The sequence below is a fragment of the Elephas maximus genome, chromosome 2 (genome assembly GCF_024166365.1).
Source record: "Elephas maximus indicus isolate mEleMax1 chromosome 2, mEleMax1 primary haplotype, whole genome shotgun sequence".
NCBI classification, from domain to species: domain Eukaryota; kingdom Metazoa; phylum Chordata; class Mammalia; order Proboscidea; family Elephantidae; genus Elephas; species Elephas maximus.
The window spans coordinates 200,352,264-200,369,156 of NC_064820.1; the positions used below are offsets into that span (position 1 = coordinate 200,352,264).

The 16,893-nt window shown below is 40.3% G+C and overlaps 1 pseudogene; it reads left to right on the plus strand.

The window, feature by feature from the left end:
• Positions 1 to 12,960: 12,960 nt before the first annotated feature.
• LOC126067406 (olfactory receptor 2T27-like) lies at positions 12,961 to 13,910 on the plus strand (annotated as a pseudogene).
• Positions 13,911 to 16,893: the final 2,983 nt, after the last annotated feature.

The following is a 16,893-nucleotide window of genomic DNA, read 5'->3' on the forward strand; positions in this document are numbered from 1 at the left end:
TATGGGTCTATTTAGTTGTTCTACTTCTGAATGTGTTAGTTTAGGTAGGTAGTGTTTTTCCAGGAATTCATCCATTTCTTCTAGGTTTTCAAATTTGTTAGAGTACAATTTTTCATAATAATCTGAAATGATTCTTTTAATTTCATTTGGTTCTGTTGTGATGTGGTCCTTCTCATTTCTTATTCGGGTTATTTGTTTCCTTTCCTGTATTTCTTTAGTCAGTCTAGCCAATGGTTTATCAATTTTGTTAATTTTTTCAAAGAACCAGCTTTTGGCTTTGTTAATTCTTTCAATTGTTTTTCTGTTCTCTAATTCATTTAGTTCAGCTCTAATTTTTATTATTTGTTTTCTTCTGGTGCCTGATGGATTCTTTTGTTGCTCACTTTCTATTTGTTCAAGTTGTAGGGACAGTTCTCTGATTTTGGCTCTTTCTTCTTTTTGTATGTGTGCATTTATTGATATAAATTGGCCTCTGAGCACTGCTTTTGCTGTGTCCCAGAGGTTTTGATAGGAAGTATTTTCATTCTCGTTGCTTTCTATGAATTTCCTTATTCCCTCCTTGATGTCTTCTATAACCCAGTCTTTTTTCAGGAGGGTATTGTTCATTTTCCAAGTATTTGATTTCTTTTCCCTCGTTTTTCTGTTATTGATCTCTAGTTTTATTGCCTTGTGATCTGAGAAGATGCTTTGTAATATTTCGATGTTTTGGACTCTGCAAAGGTTTGTTTTATGACCTAATATGTGGTCTATTCTAGAGAATGTTCCATGTGCGCTGGAAAAAAAAGTATATTTTGCAGCAGTTGGGTGGAGAGTTCTGTATAAGTCAATGAGGTCAAGTTGGTTGATTGTTGTAATTAGATCTTCCGTGTCTCTGTTGAGCTTCTTACTGGATGTCCTGTCCTTCTCCGAAAGTGGTGTGTTGAAGTCTCCTACTATAATTGTGGAGGTATCTATCTCGCTTTTCAGTTCTGTTAAAATTTGATTTATGTATCTTGCAGCCCTGTCATTGGGTGCGTAAATATTTAATATGGTTATGTCTTCCTGATCAATTGTCCCTTTTATCATTATATAGTGTCCTTCTTTATCCTTTGTGGTGGATTTAAGTCTAAAGTCTATTTTGTCAGAAATTAATATTGCTACTCCTCTTCTTTTTTGCTTATTGTTTGCTTGATATACTTTTTTCCATCCTTTGAGTTTTAGTTTGTTTGAGTCTCTAAGTCTAAGGTGTGTCTCTTGTAGGCAGCATATAGATGGATCGTGTTTCTTTATCCAGTCTGTGACTCTCTGTCTCTTTATTGGTGCATTTAGTCCATTTACATTCAGGGTAATTATAGATAAATAAGTTTTTAGTGCTGTCATTTTGATGCCTTTTTATGTGTGTTGTTGACAATTTCGTTTTTCCACATACTTTTTTGTGCTGAGGCGTTTTTCTTAGTAAATTGTGAGATCCTCATTTTCATAGTGTTTGACTTTATGTTAGTTGAGTCGTTACGTTTTTCTTGGTTTTTGTCTTGAGTTATAGAGTTGTTATACCTTTTTGTGGTTACCTCATTATATACCCCTATTTTTCTAAGTAAAAACCTAACTTGTATTGTTCTATATCGCCTTGTATCACTCTCCATATGGCAGTTCAATGCCTCCTGTATTTAGTCCCTCTTTTTGATTATTGTGATCTTTTACCTATTGACTTCCATGATTCCCTGTTATGTGTATTTTTTTTTTTTTTAATTAACCTTAATTTGTTTGTTTTTGTGATTTCCCTGTTTGAGTTGATATCAGGACGTTCTGTTTTGTGACCTTGTGTTGTGCTGATATCTGATATTATTGGTTCTCTGACCAAACAATATCCTTTAGTATTTCTTGTAGCTTTGGTTTGGTTTTTGCAAATTCTCTAAACTTGTGTTTGTCTGTAAATATCTTAATTTCGCCTTCATATTTCAGAGAGAGTTTTGCTGGATATATGATCCTTGGCTGGCAGTTTTTCTCCTTCAGTGTTCTGTATATGTCGTCCCATTCCCTTCTTGCCTGCATGGTTTCTGCTGAGTAGTCAGAACATATTCTTATTGATTCTCCCTTGAAGGAAACCTTTCTTTTCTCCCTGGCTGCTTTTAAAATTTTCTGTTTATCTTTGGTTTTGGTGAGTTTGATGATAATATGTCTTGGTGTTTTTCTTTTTGGATCAATCTTAAATGGGGTTCGATGAGCATCTTGGATAGATATCCTTTCGTCTTTCATGATGTCAGGGAAGTTTTCTGTCAGAAGTTCTTCAACTATTTTCTCTGTGTTTTCTGTCCCCCCTCCCTGTTCTGGGACTCCAATCACCCGCAGGTTATCCTTCTTGATAGAGTCCCACATAATTCTTAGGGTTTCTTCATTTTTTTTAATTCTTTTATCTGATTTTTTTTCAGCTATGTTGGTGTTGATTCCCTGGTCCTCCAGATGGCAGCTGGTGATTTTAAATTGAAGCCAATGCTCATTTATCATTTCGAAATGCCTAGGGCCCATCAATTGCTCATATGCAAGTTCAAGCTGAAACTGAAGAAAATTAGAGCAAGTCCACAGGAACCAAAATATGACCTTGAGTATATCCCACCTGAATGTACAGACCATCTCAAGAATAGATTTGACGCATTGAACACTAGTGACCAAAGACCATACGACTTGTGGAATGACATCAAGGACATCATCCATGAAGAAAGCAAGAGGTCATTGAAAAGACAGGAAAGAAATAAAAGAATAAGATGGGTGTCAGAGGAGACTCTAAAACTTGCTCACAAACATCAAGCCACTAAAGAAAAAGGAAGAAAGGACGAAGTAAAAGAACTGAACAGGAGATTTCAAAGGGCAGCTTGAAAAGACAAAATATTATAATGACATGTGCAAAGAGCTGTAGATAGAAAACCAAAAGGGAAGAACACACTTGACATTTCTCAAGCTGAAAGAACTGAAGAAAAAATTTAAGCCTCGAGTTGCAATAGTGAAGGATTCTATGGGGAAAATATTAAATGATGCAGGAAACATCAATACTAAAATTAATTAGTCAATGTTCAACCATTCCAAGAGGTAGCATATGATCAGGAACCGATGGTACTGAAGGAAGAGGTCCAAGCTGCTCTGAAGGCAATGGTGAAAAACAAGGCTCCAGGAATTGATGGAATATCAGTTGAGATGTTTCAACAAACAGATACTATGCTGGCGATGCTCACTCATCTATGCCAAGAACACGGAAGACAGCTTCCGGGCCAACTGACTGGAAGAATCCGTATTTATGCCTATTCCCAAAAAAGTGATCCAACCGAATGTGGAAATTAGGGAACAATATCGTTAATATCACACACAAGCAAAATTTTGCTGAAGATCATTCAAAAATGGCTGCAGCAGTATATTGACAGGGAACTGCCAGAAATTCAGGACAGTTTCAGGGAAGAGGACGTGAAACCAGGAAAATCACTGCTGATGTGAGATGGATCCTGGCTGAAAGCAGAGAATATCAGAATGATGTTTATGTTTACCTGTGTTTTATTGACCATGCAAAGACATTCAACTATATGGATCATAACAAATTATGAATAACATTGTGAAGAATGAGAATTCCAGAACACTTGATTGTGCTCATGAGGAACCTTTACATAGATTAAGAGTAAGTTGTTTGGACAGAAGAAGGGGATACTGATTGGTTTAAAGTCAGGAAAGGTGTGTCAGGGTTGTATCCTTTCACTATACCTATTCAATCTGTATGCTGAGCAAATAATAAGAGAAGCTGGACTATATGAAGAAGAACGGGGCATCAGGATTGGAGGAAGACTCATTAACAACCTGCCTTATGGACATGACACAACCTTGCTTGCTGAAAGTGAAAAGGACCTGAAGCACTTACTAATGAAGATCAAGACCAAAGCCTTCAATATGGATTACACCTCAACATAAAGAAAACAAACATCCTCACAACTGGATCAATGAGCAACATCACGATAAACGGAGAAATGATTGAAGTTCTTAAGGATTTCATTTTACTTGGACCCACAATCAAATGACGCACTGCATTCAGCAAATCTGCTGCTAAGGACCTCCTGAAGTGTTGAAGAGCAAAGATGTCGCCTTGAAGTCTAAGGCGCTCCTGACCCAAGCCACAGTAATTTCAATCGCATCATATGCATGTGAAAGCTGGGCAATGAATAAGGAAGACTGAAGAAGAATTGGTGCCTTTGGATTGTGGTGTTGGTGAAGAATATCGAATATACTGTGGACTGTCAAAAGAACAAACAAATATGTCTTGGAAGAAGTACAACCAGAATGCTCCTTAGAAGCAAGGCTGTGAGACTGCATCTTACATACTTTACACATGTCGTCAAAACCACAAAAAAGGAAAAGCCACTGCCAACAATACAATTATGACTCATAGTGACCCTAAAGGACAGAGTAGAACTGCCTGATAGAGTTTCTAAGGAGCACTGGGCAGATTCAAACTACCTACCTCTTGGTTAGCAGATGTAGCACTTTACCACTATGCCACCAGGTTTCCAGACACATTGTCAGGAGGGATCAATCCCTGCAGAAGGACATCATCCTTGGCAAAGTGCAGGGTCAGCAGAAAGGAGGAAGACCCTCAATGAGATGGATTGACACAGTGGCTGAAACAATGAGCTCAAACATAACAATGGTTGTAACAATGGTGCAGGATAGGGCAGTGTTTCCTTCTGTTGTGCATAGGGTCTCTATGAGTTAGAACTGACTCGACAGCACCTAACAACATAACAGCAACAACTGGGCACTTAAGAATTGTGCTAAATCTATTCTGCTTGTGCTGTATAAATGGAACAACAAAGCCTGGATGACAGCACATCTGTTTACAGCTTGATTTACTGAATATTTTAAGTCCATTGTTGAGACCTACTGTTCAGAAAAAAAGATTCCTTCCAAAATATCACTACTCATTGTCAATGCACCTGATCACCCAAGAGCTCTGTTGGAGATGTTTAAGGAGATCAATATTGTTTTTATGCTTGCTAACACAGCATCCATTTTGCAGCCCATGGATGAAGGAGTAATTTAGACTTTCCAGCCTTATTATTTAAGAAATACATTTCATAAAGGTATAGGTGCCATAGATAGTAATTCCTCTGATGGATCTGGGCAAAGTAAATTGAAAACCTCCTGGAAAGGATTCACCATTCTAGCTGCCATTAAGAATGCTTGTCGTTCATAGGAGGAGGTAAACATATCAACATTAACAGGAGTTTGGAAGAAGTTGATTCCAATCTTTATGGGTGACTTTGAGGAGGTCAAAACATCCATGGAGGAAGTAACTGTAGATGTAGTGAAAATAGCTAGAGAACTACAATTGGAAATGGAGCCTGAAGATTTGACTGAACTGCTGCAATCTCTTGATAAAACTTTAACAGATGAGAGGTTGCTTCATATGGATGAGCAAAGGAAATGGTTTCTCGAGATGGAATCTACTGCTGATGAAGACGCTATAAACATTGTTGAAATGACAACAAAAGGATTTAGAGTATTACATAATCTTAGCTGATAATGCAGCTGCAGGATTTGAGAGGACTGATTCCAATTTTGAGAGAAGTTCTACTGTGGGTAAAATGCTATCAAACAGCATCACACTCTACAGAGAAATCTTCCATGAAAGGAAGAGACAATTGATACGGCAAAGTCATTGTTATCTTATTTTTAAAAGTTGCCACAGCCACCCCAGCCTTCAGCAACCACCACCACGTTCAGTCAACAGCCATCAACGTCGAGGCAAGATCCTCCCCAAGCAAAAAGATCATGATTCACTGAAGGCTCAGATAATAGTTAGCATTTTTAGCAAGAAAGTTTTTTTTAATTAAGGTACATACATTTTTTTTTAGACATAATGTTATTGCACACATAACAGACTACGATATTGTGTAAATATAACTTTCATTTGCACTGGGAAACCAAAAAATTTGTGTGACTTGCTTCACTGTGATATTTGCTTTATAGCAGTGGTCTGGAACTGAACTTGCAATATCTTGGAGGTATGCCTATACTATATTTTGATAACTGATAAGGCAAGTCCCCAGACTTTGTTCTTATTTTTCAAAATTCTTTTGGCCATTTGTTCAGCATATATATATATATATATATAAACAAACCAATGCCATTGAGTAGATTCTGACTCATAGCAGCCCAGTAGGACAGAGCAGAACTGCCGCATAGGGTTTCCAAGGCTGTAAATCTTTATGGAAGCAGATTGCCACATTTTTCTCCCACGGAGCTTCTGGTGAGTTCAAACAGCAAACTTTTCAGTTAGCAGCTGAGTGCTTTAGCACACACATATATATATAACATAAATATAAATATGTTTAATACAAATATTATATAATGTTGAATGATATGTATTATGATTACAATATATAACATGCAATTTGTATAATAATATGCAGTGTATTTAATTATGATATGGGTGGGTTTTTTATATAATTGTATAGTATTTAATGTTATATATCATATATATATATATATATATATATCATACATTTGTTGTGCTGTGGGGGCTTGTGTGTTGCCGTGATCCTGGAAGCTATGCCACAGGTATTCAGATACCAGCAGGGTCACCCATGGAGGACAGGTTTCAGCTGAGCTTCCAGACTAAGACAGACAAGGAAGAAGGACCTGGCAGTCTACTTCTGAACAGAATTAGCCGGTGAAAACCTTATGAATAGAGGCGGAACCTTGTCTGATATAGTGCTGGAAGATGAGCCCCCCAGCTTGGAAGGCACTCAAAAGATGACTGGGGAAGAGCTGCCTCCTCAAAGGAGAGTCAACCTTAATGGCGAGGCTGGAGTAAAGCTTTCGGAACCTTCATTTGCTGAAGTGGCATAATTCAAAATGTGAAGAAACAGTTGCAAACATCCATTAATAATCAGAACCTGGAATGTACGAAGTATGAATCTGGGAAAACTGGAAATCGTCAAAAATGAAATGGAACGCATAAACATCAATATCCTAGGCATTAGCGAGCTGAAATGGACTGGTATTGGCCATTTTGAATTGGACAATCATATAGTCTACTGTGCTGGGAATGACAACTCGAAGAGGAATGGTGTTGCATTCATCGTCAAAAAGAACTTTTCAAGATCTGTCCTGAAGTACAACGCTGTCACTGATAGGATAATATCCATAAGGCTACAAGGAAGACCAGTTAATACGACTATTATTCAAATTTACACAGCAACCACTAGGGCCAAAGATGAAGAAATAGAAGATTTTTATCAGCTGCTGCAGTCTGAAATTCATCAAACATGCAATCAAGATGCATTGATAATTACTGGCAATTGGAATGCAAAAGTTGGAAACGAAGAAGAAGGATCAGTAGTTGGAAAATATGGCCTTGGTGATAGAAACTGATGGAGATCGAATGATAGAATTTTGCAAGACCAACGACTTCTTCATTGCAAATACCTTCTTTCACCAACATAAACGGCGACTATACACATGGACCTCACCAGACAGAACGCACAGAAATCAAATTGACTACATCTGAGGAAAGAGACAATGGAAAAGCTCAATATCATCAGTCAGAACAAGGCCAGGGGCTGAATGTGGAACAGACCATCAATTGCTCATATACAAGTTCAAGCTGAAACTGAAGAAAATCAGAGCAAGTCTACGAGAGCCAAAATATGGCCTTGAGTATATCCTACCTGAATTTAGAGACCATCTGAAGAACAGATTTGATGCATTGAACACTAGTGACCAAAGACCAGGTGAGTTGTGGAATGAGATTAAGGACATCATCCATGAAGAAAGCAAGAGGTCACTGAAAAGACAGGAAAGAAAGAAAAGACAAAGGTGGATGTCAGAGGGGACTCTGAAACTTGCTCTTGAGCGTCAAGCAGCTAAAGCAAAAGGAAGAATTGATGAAGTAAAAGAACTGAACAGAAGATTTGAAAGGGCCTCTCAAGAAGACAAAGTATTATAACGACATGTGCAAAGAGCTGGAGATGGAAAACCAAAAGGGAAGAACACTCTCGGCGTTTCTCAAGCTGAAAGAACTGAAGAAAAAATTCAAGCCTCGAGTTGCAGTAGTGAAGGATTCCATGGGGAAAATATTAAACGACACAGGAAGCATCAAAAGAAAATGGAAGGAATACACAGAGTCATTATACCAAAAAGAATTAGTTGATATTAAACCATTTCAAGAGGTGGCATATGATCAGGAACCGATGGAACTGAAGGAAGAAGTCCAAGTTGCTCTGAAGGCATTGGCGAAAAACAAGGTTCCAGGAATTGATAGAATATAAACTGAGATGTTTCAACAAACAGATGCAGTGCTGGAGGTACTTACTCGTCTATGCCAAGAAATATGGAAGAGAGCTTCCTGGCCAACTAACTGGAAGAAATCCATATTTATGCCTATTCCCAAGAAAGGTGGTCCAATCAAATGTGGAAATTATAGAATAATATCATTAATATCACACACAAGTAAACTTTTGCTGAAGATCATTCAAAAATGTCTGCAGCAGTATATCAACAGGGAACTGCCAGAAATTCAGGGTGGTTTCAGAAGAGGATGTGGAACCAGGGATATCATTGCTGATGTCAGATGGATCCTGGCTGAAAGCAGAGAATACCAGAAGAATGTTTACCTGTGTTTTACTGACTACAGAAAGGCATTCGACTGTGTGGATCATAACAAATTATGGATAACATTGTGAAGAATGGGAATTCCAGAACCCTTAATCATGCTCATGAGGAAACTTTACATAGATCAAGAGGAAGTTGTTTGGACAGAACAAGGGGATACTGATTGGTTTAAAGTCAGGAAAGGTGTGTGTCAGGGCTGTATTCTTTCACCATACCTATTCAATCTGTATGCTGAGCAAATAATATGAGAAGCTGGACTATATGAAGAAGCATGGGTCATCAGGATTGGAGGAAGACTCGTTAACAACCTGTGTTATGCAGGTGACACAACCTTGCTTGCTGAAAGTGAAAAGGACTTGAAGCACTTACTAATGAAGATCAAAGACCACAGCCTTCAGTATGGATTGCACCTCAACATAAAGAAAACAAAAATCCTCACAACTGGACCAATGAGCAACATCATGATAAACGGAGAAAAGATTGAAGTTGTAAAGGATTTCATTTTACTTGGATCCACAATCAACAGCCATGGAAGCAGCAGTCAAGAAATCAAAAGACACATTGTATTGGGCAAATCTGCTGCAAAGGACCTCTTCAAAGTTTTGAAGAGCAAACATGTCACCCTGAAGACTAAGGTGAGCCTGACCCAAGCCATGGTATTTTCAATCACATCAGCATGTGAAAGCTCGACAATGAATAAGGAAGACCAAAGAAGAGATGACACCTTTGAATTGTGGTGTTGGTGAAGAATATTGAATATACCATAGACTACCAAAAGAACGAAGAAATCCGTCTTGGATGAAGTGCGGCCAGAATGCTTCTTAGAGGCAAGGATGGTGAGACTGCATCTTACATACTTTGGACATGTTGTCAGGAGGGATCAGTCCCTGGAGAAGGACATCATGCTTGGCAGAGTACAGGGTCAGCGGAAAAGAGGAAGAACCTCAACGAGGTGGATTGACACAGTGGCTGCAACAATGAGCTCAAGCATAACAACGATTGTTAAGAATGGCGCAGGACCAGGCAGTGTTTTGTTCTGTTGTGCATAGGGTCGCTATGAGTCGGAGCCAACTTGAGGGCACCTAACAGCAACAACATGATATATATATCTATACAATTACACTATACACACTCTACCTTGCCTTTTCACTGAACAATGTAATTTAGAAAGAATTCTATGTCAACACATAAAAGCAACCTCATTCTGTTTCTGATTTTCATATTATTTCATTGTTTATTCAACCTTACCCCTATTGATGGATCTTTAGATTGTTATTAGTCTTTTTTCTACAGTGAAACATGTGAGAACCTGGAACTCTATGGGACTGCTTTGTTTTTCCAGATTTTGCCAATTTTCTGCCTTTGACAGGTTGCAGTCTTACCACTTCTACTTGTTTTAGTAGAAAATATTTAGGTTTTCTTCTCTGACAGGTTGCTGCCTTACACAGGTTCCAGCTTTCGCAGGTTTTACTGTATAAACAAATGTATACTTTTTTTATACCAGACCACCTTGTCTACAGTCATTACACCAATGTGCAATATATCTGTAAGATGAATTCTTGTAAGTAGAACTGCTTAGTCAAAAGGCATTTTTATTTTTTAAAGGACTTGCTGTCAGTCAGAATTGACTTGACAGCATTGGGTTTGGTTTTTTTGGTTTGCACTCTGAATGGTCCTTTTTAATAACATCTTTTGTTTGTTTCATGTGTATACTATCTTTCTTTGTCTCATCCCATGTTGATGAGAAGAATTTTTAAAACTTTTCCTATACAGGCTCTTTTTTATCAGTATTGCTTTGTTGTTTTCCTTTCTTTCTTCCATGAAGGAAACTTTTTTTTTAAGGTATCTGCAGATGCTCGGTTGTCTGTTCAAATTAATTAAAAACAATTGAATATCTGAGCATGCGGGTGGGGCATGTCAATTGTGGTTTCATTTTGGGTGATGTGACTGGGTTTTTTTTAAACTCCCGATATCACCGTCTTCTGGAGCTGGGGGAGGGGGTGGTGTGTCTTCTAACTTCTAGCCTGAAGGGAATAAATCTGGGTCCCAGGAGCTGAGTGAGAGGAGATCAGGGCATCCCCACTTTCCTCACATAATTCCTTTGTGTTCACAACACCTCCACCTCAACTGCTCTTGATGATCCCTTGTCCTGTAACTCTTTACCTCATCTTCTCTGGAGAATTAGTCTCCCACTTCCTGCCAGAGTATAAGAGGGGCGGGGTCTGTGTGTGTAGAGTGTTAAGGAATCTGTGCATCCACATGCTTCTTCAGCAGACTTTCAAGAAATTCCTGTTTTCAGTCTTACCCTCACTTATGTTTGGTGACTCCTGCCACCAACTGTTGAATCCCTGTGTGCATTCCGTGGTGTACATCAGTCTACCCCTTTCCTCACCATCAGCATAGAACTCAGTCTTCTTAGGTCTGCAAGTTCGTTATCACCCACTTATGTGCTTCCAGCTGCCAAAAATGTTTTTGTTGTCTTCTCTCTTATTCTCACTGCATTTGTGACAACACTCATTCTAGTGGGAATTTTGAAGGGAATAGTGATTCACTGTGCTCTATCTGCCATTTTAATTCAGAAGTAGAGTTATTTATATGTCATGGCTCATGGGACCCTGAATATTGAGGATAGCCTTTAGTTATCCTCAGGCTGCTGAGACTGAGAAATGTAGGGCTGTTCTTAATGCAAATTCCCTCTTCTCTCCCCGCCACACAGATAGCATTCTTCTTGCAAATAAGACTTGTCTATGTGATCTTTTACTCTATTCCATCTTCTCTGCTCCTTGGAATGAAACTGGGTCCAGAGGGGTTCCTTACACCAGACTACTCACCTGCTCTCACAGGTGCAAACTAGTACTGTTAGTTTTGGCCCTCGGTGTATACCCTCTCTTGGCAGAGGGTATTTTTGTGGTCTGTAATTACAGGTGTCCTTTTCCACTTTCTTCATTACCGTTGCTCAGTCTCTACTGTATTTGGTGTTCCTTCCATACCTTTGTAGCTTCGGCTCTTAGCTATCCCAACTCTGTCAAGTGTGGACTTTGGGCTTCTGCTTTCAATTTTCTTGGTGCTTCAGGGTGACTTCTGAGAGAATTCTCACTCTGTATTTCCATTTTTAAGCCGGATGTGTCCAACTGGGATTTTAGTTGAGATCACATGGACTTTATAGACTAATTTTGGGGAGATTTTACATCCTTACAGTTTGAGCCTGTCTATCCAAGAATATGCATATATTTCCATTTCTTCAGACTTTCTTTAAGGACATTCGGTCAAGGTTTTTGTTTTTTTTTTTTCGTCTGTGTTTTCAGTAAAGTTTTATAAATTCTAGCATTAGGGCACCTTCCTAGGTACTTTACACTTTTTGTTTCAACTGTGAATAAGATATATGTATTTTTTCTATCACTTTCACTAATGGGTAATCGGTATTATATGAGAAACCTGTTGATTTTTTTTTTTTTTTGGATCCTGTGTATAATGTAACTGCTTTAAAAATGAATTATATTTATATGTTCCTTGTAGAACATTTGTAAAGCTCTAGGAAATTGTGAGGAAAAAAAAAACCCTTAACTCCACCACACTGTTAATATATTTGCATATTTCCTTCCAGTCTTTAGAAACACTTAGGAATACTTTTTTTCTCTTTCTCTGCATATATATGTATATACATATAAGTATATATGTTTTGCTCAATAGCTCTATCTTTCATGTTAGTTACAAGAATTAAACACAAGGATGCAGCAGTGTTCATTGCATTGCCTGGCACATGAAAAAGACTCAAGTAATGCTAGCCATCATCATTTTTAAACTCTTAGGAATTGTTTATGTTATCATCTCCAATTTTCACTGTTACTCTGTAAGTTAGTATAGCTATTCCAATTTAAGATAAGAGAGCCAAGTTTCAGAGACATTATCGAAGGTGTCCAGTTCATACAACTGGTAAATGCCTTTGCTACTTCGTATTTTTTCTTATAAAAGCAAATCCTGAAGTGAGACTGGCCTAGAGCTTTGTGAGAGATAACAAAAACTACAAGAACTGGAGAACAGATACCTATTCTTAGCAGAAGCAGAAGCAGTTGCCCACTTCAGCAATAAATAGCTTAATATTCCCTTTTCAAAAATGTCAGAAAGTCCTAGAAAATGAAAGAAAAAAACAATCTACATCTTTGTTAGAGACTTTTTTCATAAAGAGGCCAAGCCTTTTATTCTAAACCAAGTAACATTTAAAAAGGGAAATATATCAGGCAAAGTTATCATGTCCTCGATATTACAGCCCTAAACTTAAATCTCCTGCTTTCAGATCCCAACCCTCCCTGGGTGCATCCTTCTGCAGGAACAATGGTCTGGGTGGGAAACCAGACTCTCATTCCCCATTTCATCCTCCTTGGCCTCTTCACCCACTCCCCACTGCACCTCTTCTTCTTCTCCATCATCATGGTGATGTTTCTGGTGACCCTGTCTGCCAATGAGCTCATGATCCTCCTCATCAACGTTGACTCCCACCTCCACAGCCCCATGTACTTCTTCCTCAGCTGGTTGTCGCTCATGGATCTCATGCTCATCTCCACCATTGTGCCACGGATAGCTATGGATTTCCTCCTGAGTGGTGGCGCCATCTCCTTCACAGACTGTGGGCTCTGGATCCTCTTCTTCCTCACCCTCCTGGGGGATGAGTGCTTCCTGCTGGCCTTCATGGCCTACGACCGCTACGTGGCCATCAGCAACCCACTGAGGTACTCGGTGGTCATGAGCCGTCGTGTCTGCTGGATCATGGTGGCAGGGTCCTGGCTTTTTGGACTGGTAGATGGGCTGATCCAGGCTGTCTTCACCCTTCGCTTCCCCACTGCAGCTCCCAGGAGATCGACCACTTCTTCTGCGAGGTTCCCGCTGTGTTCAGGCTGGCCTGTGCTAATACCTCCCTTTATGAGACCATGATCTATGTCTGCTGCATCCTCACGCTGCTCCTACCCTTCTCTGTCATCTCTGCCTCCTATCTGCGGATCCTGGTGGCTGTGCTCTGCATGCGCTCTGCCGAAGGCCGGCAGAAGGCCTTTGCTACCTGCTCCTCCCACATGGCAGTGGTCTCCCTCTTCTACGGGGCTGCCATGATCACCTACATGCGACCCCAGGCTTACCACTCCTCGAAGCAGGACAAGGTGGTCTCCGCCTTCTATACCATGATCACCCCCATGCTCAACCCTCTCATATACAGTCTGAGGAACAAGGAAGTAACTGGGGCTCTGAGGAAACTCCTGGGAAGGTGTCCCTGTGGGGAGGGACAGAGCTAGGTTGGCACCAGCAGACATGGGCTTCTAGACTTAGGAATTTGTATTAGCTAATGGCATCATTTGATAGAGGAGAAACAAATGTAGCTTATTAAAAACAAAAGTCATACTCTGACCAAAGTTAATCAGGATTAGCACATTGATTCAATCCCTCAGATGCATGCTGAGTGTAGGCAATAAGTAAGAAAGGCTGGGGCCTATGGGGTTACAAAAAGTAGAAGACACAGACAGAAATGTTTATCCCCACAGTTCCTGGGAGAGTCAGCAGGTGACAGCTCTCAGCAGCACCCCTCTCTAGGAATTGACCGTGGCTGAAAAGAGCCACTTTGCCCAAGGTCATGCCCTCTCCTTGGGGGCTGCCTGAATCCCATGAGTGATTAGTAGGGGTATGAAGACCCCCTTGCCTTGCCTTAGTTTGGGACAACCCCTGAAGGATCATTCCAGCTCTGAACTCTCCATAGGATAAGTTGAAGTATCACAGGCAACTTCTCCTTCTATCCAATTTTGTTTCCTCAACTCCCTTCCCTCATCATAGGTTTTGGTCCTGAGAGCACTCTCTTAGAAACCTCCTGCATGCAAATCCTGTCTAAGTCTGCTTTCAGAAAACCTGACCTGTGACACAGAAACTCAGCAGTGATGGTAAGTTAAAGTAGAATTTGCTATAAATGGTCAGGTACATGCACTCAGTGTACGATAGGGGCACCAACAAAGGCCCATAACATCATTTTGGTGATAGAAAGAGGTCAAAGAGGTGTCATGGAGACACCTAAGAGAGGTTTCATGCAGAGGTGGCAAACCTAAATGCCCACAGGTACAGATGGAAGTGTCAATGAGGGGAGCTGTCTAGTGGGTGACAAGGGTGAATGGGGCACTCATCCCTCAACTAAAGCCGCTAGACTGTTCTGTTCCACACAGGATGGGTGAGCTTTGATATTAGGAAGGAGGTTAAGTTAAAATTTGGTATAGGCTAAAGGAGCAACCACGGTTGGGCCTAACAGTTGGCTCTGGGAACCTAGAGGGCAGCACTAAGCACCAGCCGGGGTAAAGCAGAGGAGGGGTGTTTGTGTGTGTGCATGGGATGCTAGACAGCGGAGGAAGGGCTTTCATGATGTGTCCCACCTTTTTCACAATGTTAACTAAGATGGAGATTCAGATCTCCACATCCTTCGTGATTCCAGGGACAGCCCTAGGAAACCCCCTTCTTGGAGTTCTATGTCCTGAAGTCTTCACGGTCTAAGAATGTTCTACTGCCATAGGTTTTACTCTGTCCCACATCTCAACCCTGACCAAAGTGGGAAATGCTAGAATTGAAGAGACCCAAGTTAAAGGGGGTTCCTGCAGTTGAAGGAGTGTTATTTGAGGTTTCACGCAGCTCTATAGCTCTGTTGCTCAGCTGAGGAGTGGGGAAGCAGGTAGTTCTTTGAGGAAAGAGGTGCAACCTAGCAAAAACCTTTTCACTATTCTTGCCCTCCCTGTATTTCTGCTCAAGGAAGCAAATAAACAAAATGACAAAAAATAAATAAAAAACTGATACAATCATGTATTTTCAGGACTTGATTTAAATCCAAAGATTTAAAGTGTAATAATAATCTGAGTGGCCCACATTTGAGAGAAAGAAATGCCGGTGAAGTTCATATCAAACTTACAGGCATTACTTACATCTTCCTAGCTGCCTTTTGGAGTACTTAGTGGTGCTTCTAAGAGGCCAGGACTATTAGAAGCCACAGGAAAACCATACCAGGTGGGTATGTACGAGAGGACCCCTGAGTGTGCCTGGAATCAATTTCCAGTGGGCCTTGAGAGGGTTGTGGTACAGGCAAGACAGGTTTATCCACAATGCAGTTCCAGGTTTCTCCTGCTCTTGCTACCACCGCTGTCCCCAGAGACCCACCCTCTCCCTTCATGATGCATGGAATCCCATGAAAATCTAAGAGATTTTTGCTTGACCAACTGTCTAAGTAGGCTGGCCTGTGTTTGTGTATCTCTCATTTCCCTTTCCTCATTCAACTTTGCATTTGGAATGGTAATCTCCCAATTAATCAGAAAGTTGTGTTTCCTTCAAGCACATTACTAATGTAGTCACACCTCAGCAAAAGAGAGATGAGGCACAAGTGCAAACCTGAGTGATACTTTTGAAAGACTGTGATGACTAGGTTGGTGTTTTTCATGGAAACCTGTATTTAATTAAACCTGTGTTTAATTTCGTTAGGAATTCATCAGCCTTTACACTAAAAGGGTTCTTTCATTGTAGCTTCTGTGACATGCACTGAGAGTTGGATAAAGCCAAGTGGCTTCAATCTTTATCTTTTTCACCATTTTGTATTTCTCCAGGCCACAGCCAACCTCTGTCAGGGGCTGACAGTTGGCAAAAATGAGCTGAGCAAAAGGGAGTCAGTAAGGATACCTAGAGGATAGAGGCATGTCATCTTAATGTTTGACCCTGGTGGAAAGACAAGAGTAGAAATGCCTGGGGTAAGTGGGTGAGGGTGGAATAGAGTGAGGATTTTTTTGAAAGATGATGACATCTGACTTCTAGATTAAGGTGCTATGGTGCATTCACAAATTGTAAACATCTCTTCTCAAAAACATATAGTGATAACAGATGAAATATTAAAAGAGGAAACCAAAAGGACACAGCTGCTTTCAAATATAAGCAAATTCATAGGATAGAGAAAATAGAGAAGTGCTAAAAAGTGAGCAGGACCAAAACCTTGGTCTTGCTGAAGTGTAAGCTTTGACATCTTCAAGGTGGAGAAGAGTTCAGACCCTGTGGAATGAAGAACACTGAAAGATTCCATGCATGACGAGGAACAAGAGCCACACTTGCAGGCTGGAGCTTACAGCTGTGGAGGGACTAACACCCCACCCCACCCCCAAAACAAACTGAAAAATCTGCTGCCAAGTGCTGCCCGGGGTCCAGTTCCCGGTGAGCTGCAGGCCAGGGGAGGCACAGCTGGAGTCTGGTGCCCAACCGCTTAGCTCTGCC